This window comes from Notothenia coriiceps, unplaced genomic scaffold, assembly GCF_000735185.1.
Source record: "Notothenia coriiceps isolate Sejong01 unplaced genomic scaffold, NC01 NC01_scaffold00015545, whole genome shotgun sequence".
Lineage (NCBI taxonomy): Eukaryota > Metazoa > Chordata > Actinopteri > Perciformes > Nototheniidae > Notothenia > Notothenia coriiceps.
Genome location: NW_011348246.1, coordinates 9,923 through 20,945, shown reverse-complemented (window position 1 = coordinate 20,945; position 11,023 = coordinate 9,923). Strand labels below are relative to the sequence as shown.

Sequence of the window (11,023 nt, the reverse complement as noted above, 5' to 3'; positions counted from 1 at the left end):
GTAGCATCTGAAGCTGCAGACTGAGGACTTTTCTTTGTCCCAGCATTTTGACTGAGGGCGCACAGGGACAGCCTACAGGGGGTGGGGGGGGGGGCATTCGATTTGATGGAGTAATGACGTTTCTTATCAGCCATCCGCACTGCTGTCACAGCTCGGTTGCCCTGTCTTGGGTCTTTGTCATTTACATGCGTGCACAAGAAACGGTTACCAGCTACAACAAGAAATCAAGCATAACAAGGCATCAACCAGGTTTCTATTAATGTCTGTCTCCACTCGAGGAAACCGGGTTACTCAAAGAATGTATGTAAAAAGCTTAAAACGACCCCGTTACTTCCATTAATGTAACGAACACATTGTTTCTTTAGCCCCATCGGAGTTAACATGGCTCTCCATCCAGACATAGACAACAACACTACTACCAACCAACCAACCAATCAATCAGATCTCTCTCTGTCGCCACCGCGGAAATAAACGACCAATCAGCTATCAGAGTGCTTCCATTGATAAGGGCCTGAGGACTAATCAGCTGTCTGTCTGGATCTTCTGGGGAAACGAACAGCCAATCAGCAGTCTGTCTGGTCTGCACGGAGTGACTGCCTGGCCAATGAGCGTTGTGTCTAGCTGCACCGAGGGGTGAGCGTCTGCCGAGGCCCAATCAGCGGCTCAGTGCTGCCTGCCGGTGCCGGAGACTGGTGGTGAGGAGCCGCTGCAGCGCGTCAGGACCGGACCGTGAACCCGGAGACGGTGCACACTGAGGCGAAAAGAGACACAGGTGAGTCCGAGGATGTGCGCGAGGCCCTGCTCCGGCTGGAGAGGTTTTGAAACGGCAGCGGCGGGATTGGTGTTGCGGCAGGACGGCTAGTTGTTGTGTCGTTTTCCTCCCGGTGGATATGCTGATAGACAATAGAGCGGCTTTGCTTTGCTATTTATTGATGCGGGCTGACATGTTGGCGACCAGCAGCCGTCGCCTCGACCTGTTCATTTGCATTTAAAGGTCTGAAGTCGCAGCAGAAACATTATGGGATATCTTAATCTTGCCCGGCTCGTTGTGTTTTGATAAAAGCTAAAGTGGTAACGGAGATCTCGTGATTACATTGTGATGGGAACGTTGTGCGGAATGCCTCCAATCCGTTTCATTGTTTGATCCGGAGTCTCTAGGGGTTAACTCCGACTGGAGAAAGAGCCTCCGAATACTTGTTAAAGAGCGCCGAGATTATAGGAGACGTTTGAATGCTTTTATTGAAGCAGAGCTGCGTGAAGTGGCGGATTAAAACACGCGAGCAGGAGGCCGGGGTCGCTGATGGCTCTCAGCAATTAGGTAGAAAAATTCGAAATGCATCAGCCATTTACGTAGACTCAACTGGCTCCATATGCACCTAAATGGCTGCCTGGCGCTGACAGCATAAGCAACACTTCACTGTAAGGCAAGGCGGTATGCAGGCGGCTGCTTGTTCCTGGTCGGAGGATTAACGGAGGGAGATGTCTACATGACGTTAGAGACCAAATGGAAATCAATATTTAATGTGTGCTGCCTATTATTCTGCAGTATACAGGACCTCATTTCGTGTCTGCTGAGAGAATTGTTCTCTCCTCTGTTGCTGCACTGCTCCTCAAGATGTACATGAGTCACATGCAGATGGATTCTCATGCATATGACTTCTTGTCTTTGTGTTTGTGTTGCACATTAACGTCAATAGGCTGTGCACAGATGGAGGTGGTTATGAGGTGAAGAGACACGGTGTGTTAGGTTCCTCCATTATGAATAATATTTACAACGATCACTAATTTTCAAGTTTTTCGTGAAGAAACATTGTAGTTATGTCTTTTGCACCAGCTTTGGAAAATGCAATACTATTGGTCTGTTGGAGTAAAAAGTTGACAGACAGCAGGATAATGGTCACTTTGTGCCATGTAACCTTACACTTTCCTCTGCACTTTCAAACAGCTGTTTGTTCTGAGTCCTGTCTCCTCTGTAGACCAGGCAGAGCACATTTCTCACACATGGCATTTAATAAAAGGGTTTTCATACGACACAGAATTTAGGGACCAGTGTTGAAACCTGTGTGGAAGGACTGTGGTTGTGGAACAGTTGGCAGACCTTGCTACACTCAGCCCTCCACTCACATAGTGATAGTGGGTCTGTATGAATGAAAGGTCCCTGCTGTTGAGGAGTGTGAATGAACTGTAGTATTCTCAATGATGGAGTCCTTCCTCTTCCTATTTCCAGCTCACAGTCCCTCACCAGCGGCAGCAGCATACAGATGAACACATGCTGCTGCCATGACACATTTTACACTATTCACCTCCAGAGTGTAGGCTTTGATGAATATGCAATTAGGCTTTAATCCTCCTTCAGCTAGTCGTTATAGAAACAATGCACATTGTGATAATATAGTTACTACCATGTGTAGAAGCAATCTGATGTCCTGCTACATAACATAAACACTTTTTATTAAAGATCTTATTCAAGGAGGCAGTCGACATAACTTTGTCATGGTGAACAAAATATGTACGCGGTACACTGTTCCTCCACAAAAATATTGTTGGCGGTGTATTTGCAAATGTGTGTTGCCATTGAGGGAAATCAGATGTTGTTTTGACTGTTGAAAGGACTTAAAGTAGCTGAACATCAAATATCCATGACTAAACAAACAGATTGCAGGATGAAGTAAAACATTTTTTTAATATTTTGCGTAATAATGATCTCCAAACCCTGATTAGTGCATAGAAGTATAAAGCCACTGAATGTTTCCCAGCTGAGCCATATCATTCTTATTGTGTACTTTCAAATTTGTATAAAATTAACAACGTTGATAACATCATTTTATTTTTTTTCAGCATCATCTGAGCAATTTGTATGTCCAAACCCATATCAAGGAGAGATGACTTGAAGTCATCGAGTTAAAACATGACATTTCCTCATCCAATTATGAATAATGTGATTTCTGATGCAGGATCATATAATACACAGCAAAAGCTAAAGAATGCTTAGGGTTCAAACAGTGTGTAATGTTGGACATGTACAGGACATACTTGGACCCCCCCACACACACAAAGGGCAGGGTCAGTGTTGAATGGTTGGCGGTGACACGGTTCCTCAGCGCTCCATGATCAGTTCACCTGGCAGGGGGAAACAGGAAGTAGCATGTGGTGGTGATTAATCCAGCTTCTTTACCCGTACACAGGTGTAAACCAGGTCCAGAGTCAAAATGATTGCACTGAATTCACAAGTGAACACAATGGCGGTGCAAACATGCCTCTGTTTGGTGTTTTGCATATTTTATGAGCAAAATGCCCAACTAGGGCAGCAGCAGCTCAGTCTGTAGGGACTTTGGAACCAGAGGGTTGCGGTTCAAATCCCTGAACAGAACAAGTATGGAGTAGTATTTGGAGAGGGTCACCTCACGGCTGAGGTGCCCTTGAGCAAGGCAATCCCCGGGCACTGTGTGTATAATGGCTGCCCACTAATTCCAATACTATGATGGGTTAAACGCAGCAGCTTGATTAACCGCGTGTGTGGTGCTGTGTACATGTAAATATCAGAAGTCCTGCAGCGGGGACATTTACAGCGTTACAGCAGAAGTGACATAGCAGTAAAAGACAACAAAAAAACACATTAGTAATAAAATGAAAATAAAGACAAATAGGTTCTTATCCATGGTATGAACCTATTTAGGTTTTGAGATATTATAACAATTATTATAAATATTGCACAGCAGAATTGCAAAAAAAAATGTTTGTATTGCAAATTGCATGGTTATCATATGTGGCAATTAAAAAGGAACTCATTCAAATCCGCTAGTCTAGATGTTTAAATGTATATTTGTAAAATGTCAAATGTTTTTGCTCAAATGAATCATAGTATGAAAAGATGATGTTTTTCTTCCCACCAAGACCAGAGTGGATAAGGCTGGAAAGCAACCTTTTTGTGGGATCCTCAAACAGCATGTGGATCCTCCGAGGCCAGAATCTGACACTTACGGCCCCTACACACGGCGGCGTGCGTTGAAGCTTCCCGACGGGCATGTCTGACGCTCGACCAACAACCAATCATATGAATCTCCCGCCCCGGACACACAAGTCGCGGTTTGATTGGCTAGAGCTTGTACTGGCATATGATTCGATTGGCTGACGCTTCCGTCAAAGCTTCAAAAGTAGAACATAGCTCTACTTTTGAAGCGAGCAACACGAGCAAAAGCTACGCTTTGCTCCCACAATGCAGTTCGGCGAAGCGTGACGTCACCCCATTCAAAGTGAATGGGCAGAAGCGTTGAAGCGGCAATGCACGCCGCCGTGTGTAGGGGCCGTTATACTTAACTGTGATTGGACAAGTGGGTAGATGTTAAAGGAGGCCATGTTTAAAGTCAGAATCTGAATTCCTTCATTCCTCCCACAGTGGGGAGATGTACATTGTTACAGCAAAGTTTAGATAGAGACAGAAAGTCAAACAGTAAAAAGGCATGAGCATAGTATTTAAGATACAAATGTGAAGTCAAAGTAAATATTCGGGTAGATTGGTTGCAGCAGTAGTGTTTATCAAATAAATCAAGTGTAGTGTGTAGAATGTAGTGTGGTAGAAGCTAGACAGGAGGTGCAATTGTATATAGGAGTTATTTACAGATTCTTGTTTGAGTATTTAAATTGTGAAACTAAAAAGGCAGCCAGTAAAAATATTATGAATGGCTGTGATCGGTGGTGTTGGGACTGCAAACAGGCAGGGGGTGCAACCAGGTGGAGGCACTCAGAACACTCAGCGCTTGGACCGCTCTTCAGGTGGCTGTGGCCAACAAGAACCAGGGTTAAATGTTCCAAAAGATGAACTTGAATCTTGCCAGACGGGAACAAAATCCAAGATCTCACTGGCCGCTGTGGTTTCTGTCCTTTCAAAGTAAACGGTTGCCAAAAAATGCATCGCAATGAAAAAAGAAGGAATTTAAATTGGTAATGTGCAGAATCAGTGTTTCCACCAGGGGGGCGTCTTGCCGTCATTTGACGGCGTTATTCAGCTCGGAACGGCCTGAACTCGAGTCGAGGGCGTCGAGAAAAAAAAATGACGACAAGGACATCCCTCTGTTGGAGGGGCAAAGGAGCCTATTGGGATTATTTTCCGAGTATTGAACCCACGGTGCCTGCCACAGGACAACACGGAACGTGCGCGTGAACTGCGAGCGCCGGAGCCTCGCAGCGGCGAAACTGAGGCTCCGTGGTAAACTGGTAAAAAGAGCCGGCTCTACTTGTTAGTGAGCCGAGCCAAATGATCCGGCTCACTAAAAAGAGCCGTAATTCCCATCACTAACGTAAAGAGATATTATCTACTCTAAGGGACGGCTCAATTCAAAATTCAAGTCACGTGACTCTCTCTCGGGTGGACGGTTATGGCTAGAAAGGATCCGTCTTGTGTAAATATGACGTCACGTTCTCGTTGTAACTCTCGTTCTAATCGGAGCAGCTCGGAAATACATCTGCAGCAGTAACATGATGCAACATACACATTAATGCAGCGGCAATATTAATAGAGAAACATCAGACATTATAGTAAAACACTGAAAGGGAACATTTTTGTTGCACCAGGAGCTATCTTGGGACAATGTTGACTTGCCTGTGAATAAAAAATAAACCATAGTGTTGGTGATCTACAGTGTTGTCATTCTTCTTTGAACACCAACAAGACCGCTAACACCCTATTTCAACAATCACACTCCCTGTCATTGACATAATTAATATGGTTTAGCTTCTCACCATTATTTGCTGTGGCCCACAGATGTTAACGATCGTAACTGAAAGGCTGCCTGCCTAAAGTAAACATTCAGCCACGTGACTTGCAAACTCTCGCAAGAGTTTTACACAAGACGGATCCTTTCTAGCCATAACCCGGGTGGACGCCCTCTCAACCCTGGTCTGGGGGAAACATTGTGCAGAATTAATGAATATAAATTGCAAAATGCCCCCTTCCATAGCATTTGCCAGAAATGGTGTAAGGCCTGGCACCCGTGTTGTGGGTTTGGGGGGGGCTGTACTGCAAAGCTCAGAGGCCATGAGATTAGCTGGTCCACCTTTTAATGGACAAACAGTGATTTTCCGCCAAAAGACGGTGTAGGGCCCTGGGATTCTGTCCTGCAGTCGGCATGGTCAAAATGTGTTTCCCCAGAGTGGAGCGACTACGAGCTAAAGGCTAACATCTGCTCAGTGTGTTTCTCTGATATCCTAAGATGTAATCGCTCAGCAGCAAATTGTCCATAGTCTCTTCTTCTCCAAAGCACACAGCCGCTATTTCTGAACGGAAAAGTGTATTTGGAGAATGGCTACACCCCTAGGCCCTGTATAGTGGAGTGGCACACCCCATATCTCTGTGTTCATGGACACATGGTGAGTGGATGCACTCTAGGTGCCATTGCTTGGGCTAAAAGCAATGGGTGGGTGGGTGGGTGTGACGTAGAGCCAGAGCTCCACCGCTCTACATTCAGGACTTTTAATTCCAACAGAGAGACGTCTTCTCTCTAGCTGATCCAGTGATATCAGTCAGCATATCTAACTTTATCATTTTAATCTGATCATTTTTATAGGTTTTAACCCTCAGCACCTTATTTGTCATATAGTGAAAAAAAGGTGAACAAAGTCAGTAAGCTGTATTCTCACCCATATTTAATCATACATGCTTATCTTCTGCTGCAAATAAACATAAGTATCCCATTGTACTCTGTATCTAAATATAGGGTTAAATATGAAAGAACTTGGAGCAGAAGTAAGACAGGGCTGAGCGATATGAAGAGAATCCAAAATCACACTTTCTTTAGACCAAATCCCTCAATCAATAATGTGAGGATATCGTAGGGATGACCATTAATGGTGTTGCAAAAGTGAATTCGATAAATATTCACAAGTCTGTGGATTTATTGAAAAAATCTGTAAATGCAAAATATAGAAAAGCTGGTAAATTCAGAAAAAATCTTCATCTTTGAAACCAGGCAAAGAAATTATTTGGGATATTATTTCATCCGATTTTCTGGGACATATGATATGGATATGTCGCCCTAGATCAGGGGTACTCAAACTTCTTTGTTAAAGGTCCACTTGTGAGTTGTATACAAGGTCAATGGTCCGGATCAAAAGTAAATAAACTCTCTTTTCCTCCGTACCCAAATCTTTTAAAAACACGGGTACAACGAGCGGATACAGATTTGCTGCCGATCTGACGTCAAATCGGCAGCGGACCCACAGAAAATTGCTATCAGAAACAATGCCTGACGTGTTTTGGACGTAATCTCGTCTTTGTTTACATTAGCAAGCCTCGCTAACACTCAGAGCTAACCTGTACTGGAGAGCACATGTGTTTTTAAAAAGCAGGAAATAAAAAAGGAACTCACCTTGTGATAAACCTGCCAGAGAAAAAGCATTTGAGCTCCATACTGTTTCAGAAATAATCTTTGAAAGCTATCTTTCTTTCTAACTACACAAAAACTATAACACCTCATCCACCCCGAATTCAACAACACTAATCTATAAACCAATTCACTACGGACTACCATCTATATTCTTTTCTATACTCTCTTTGTCTATGACCATATCTACCTATAACATGATGACTTTTATTATCTATTTTAATATCTACTTCTTATCGTATTATGCTATAACTAAGAAGCCTAATAAAACCATAATAGCTATCAGTCAACCTACGTCTCAGGTTTAGCTTAATTACGCTAATTTTATCTGCTACGGAGGGTGATCTCTGTAAGTATATCTTGATGTCGTCATCATAGTCACACCTTGCGATGATGCTAATTCCATGTCCATTCTTAGTCAAGGCCTGTATGCTTACGTTGTGATGAATATACTACCGTACGATTATATCCTATCTCAACTTATAAGTCACTACTCTATCTTCTACCTTCATTATGTTTCATCTATTTATTCTACCTATCTTATGATCGATTCTCTATATCAATTAATTTTAATACTGATGCAGTCTTACCTTACTATGAAAATCGTTGACTATCTATTACGAAAGAAAGTATAAAGTCAATACTCTTCTTAGTAACTCTACTTAATATTGTATTTCATAACTCATATAACGAAAACAATGTGACTCTGAATGTCTATACTTATATCTCTTTTCTGATGCAGTCACTGATCCGACTATCTCTACCTATATATATCTTACGGAAACCATTACCTATCTATTCCTTCTCTAGTCCATGTACTTTATCGTCTCTCCTTACTTCTCTCTTCAACTTACCCTACCCTAGTCATCTCTCCTCATCTTGACGTCCAATGTCCAGGGGGGTTGTTTTTATTACCAGTGCATCCTACCTAGTCATAATATTATTGGCTAGTCTATTTTATCTAATATCTACCTATCTATCTATCATCACCTATCTATCTACCCTATATAGCTAATTATTTATCTATTACTTATCTCCTATCTATCTACGCTATTTATCCTACCCCAATAATTCGATGTAATAGACACACTGACATGGACGTCAAGGAGGGACTTTAAGTAGTAAAGAGAGAAAGAGAGACCGACAGGACAAGAAAGGAACTGGTTTCGACCTCGAAACTGACTGCATCAGAAAAAGTATATATAGACTCAGCACATTTCTTTTGTATTTTTACAATATAAATTACAAATGATGTTTAACTTACTTTCCTTTCGTAATGCAAACAATTTTCCATTAGAAGACTGCAACCTTACTACATAATTTAAATCGATAGCATCGATCAAATTGTAGAGTAGCTTAAATTTGTCATGATTCGGACGTTATATTGCAATCTTACACGTACAACAGCGCGTACAGGAGTGAGCTGATTGCATCTCCAAGTGGTGTGTGTGGGCCTAGACGACCTAGTATTACTACAGACACTCCTCGTAGCATAAATTAGCGTTAATCAAAGCTCGAACGTGCTAAATCTTTTGTTTATAGCTTTATTTGCTAAAACAAAAAATAAATAACCAAAAATCAACCTTAATATGGTCACAAAGAGTTTGAAAAGTATGGTCCTGGATGAAATGTATTTTTTTTTGAACTTACGCGGTGATTGAGGTTATAGTTTTTTTGTAGTAAAAAGATCGTTGTCTAATGTTTACGGACTATTACTATTTTGGTTCACTGTTGTACACTGAGCACACTACTTCCCACAACGTGAACCCGGATATAGTACGTTAGCTTTCACTTTGAATTGGAGCGAAGCTAACGCCTCTATAGGGCGCTCTCACGCCTTTGAAATAATTAATTAAGATTTTACCACCTTAAATAATGGTTATATGAGTGCCTGTGGTCACCCAGGCGCCTGGTGTGAAACTCTTCAATGAAATCTACTCTATGATTTCAAGTCCCATTAGTTGACAATTTTTGATGACAAGTGTAAAAAAAAAGTTATTTACATCAAGTTTCATTTACCTATTAGCAAAAATTATTAGCACTATAGTTAATAACTGGTTATTAGCTCTAATACTAAAAACGGTATTAGCTCGTCGCGATAGACTCCGGTAATGGTCTTTGTAGGAGGTGTTCACTAGCCTCGTCGGAAATGGAATCAACTCACACCGAAATACTACATAAGATATATAACGAGTAATCTGGAAAAGAATTGGTTACTTTTACAAGTCGAGTCTCACGACCTACAATACTGGACTGTCATTTGGTTATGTGTATAGCTCCAAAACTCTTAGACTCAGTAAACCTCGTTGGTGACGTAGTACACCCACGCGGTTAATAACGTAAATGACATAATTTAATCTTTCGTTTCTAAGTGTAAAAAGACCTACTTTAATATTTAGGGCTCGTGTCATACGAGTCCCCAAAACAGCTTTGCGACGCGGGGTCAATGAAACGGTACGCGCGGATGGTTTTACGACTACGTACGTCCAAGGGTCTCACTACGGTCTTTTGTTATAAAGACAAGAAGTTTTGACATACTTAGATTGAGTTTTTATACTTCTTTCAGCAAGGTTATCTGGCAGTCGCCGTATCTGCTCGAAACTAAAATGCCTGAGGCTATTCCATCCCCTGGACTAAAGGTCACCCAGACGCGCCCCCACCCACTCGTCCGTCGTCGACTGTGACTTTGCCTTAAAGACCTTAGTCAAAGAATATTGACAGGAAAAAAGACCTCTCCTCGCATTTCTTTGGCATTGAGTCCTAAATAAACAACACAAGTCCACGTTAGTATATATATACTTAAAAACACCATGTGTTGTTAGAATTACAATCTTTGTTAAATTTATCCTACAATACTTATATAAAACTAAATTTTTACATGAATATAATGTTTAGGAATATCCGTAACTGGGCACGTGCGGAATATTAATGTGGTCGCGGGGGTAGAATCTTACTAGAAGAATATTTTCTCTGGCAAATACAAATAGTCCTCTTATAATTTTTGTACAACACAGACCACATCACTCGGGACACACCTGACCCCCACTGGAGAACACACCTCGTGGACCGGACCACCGTCGTGTCGCGACGTCCGTCCCTACACGTGCGACGACTGACGTTAGGGGTGAGTCGGGGACGTGACATTGATGTCATGGGATTCTTTGGCGCGCGCGAAGTACCCTGAGTAAATGTCTGTTAATCACGACTCAAGGTCCGGTGTCGAGAAATCGGACTAATGTGTAGTTTTGTATGACCGGTGTTAGAATATTCGATGTAATCGGGTAGTAAGTGGTAGATCCCGGTCCCGAAGAGTTTGAGGCCTGGGCTTGACGTTTAGTTTAGGCCTGGCTTGGGACACAGGGTAATATTTATATTAGAAAAAAAAAAAAAAAAATAATATATATATTTTTTTTGCCACCCTGGATAATACGCGATATAACCCTTTTTATATAACATCCCAGTATGTCTAGTGGGTAACCATGGTACGGAGTATAACGAGTATGGGGAGATAAACTTCGGGACCAATCTCTTTGACGCTTTAAAACCCAGGGAATCGAACTTTTTGTTTTTCTCCTTGCCTCGATTACGGACTAGTCTAAAGATGCTCTATTTCAATTTAAGACGACACTATTTTGCCGTAGGAC

At 42.0% G+C, this 11,023-nt stretch overlaps 1 long non-coding RNA gene across 1 annotated transcript in view; it reads right to left on the bottom strand.

The window, feature by feature from the left end:
* Positions 1–184: 184 nt before the first annotated feature.
* The window catches only part of LOC104948948 (uncharacterized), a 12,745-nt gene continuing 1,906 nt past the window's right edge, over positions 185–11,023 (bottom strand). Inside the window, exons 2-3 of the long non-coding RNA XR_798751.1 lie at positions 7,772–7,775; positions 185–772 (exon numbers count right to left, since the gene is read on the bottom strand). This is a non-coding gene — a long non-coding RNA (uncharacterized lncRNA). The remainder of the gene's footprint in view (positions 773–7,771; positions 7,776–11,023) is intronic.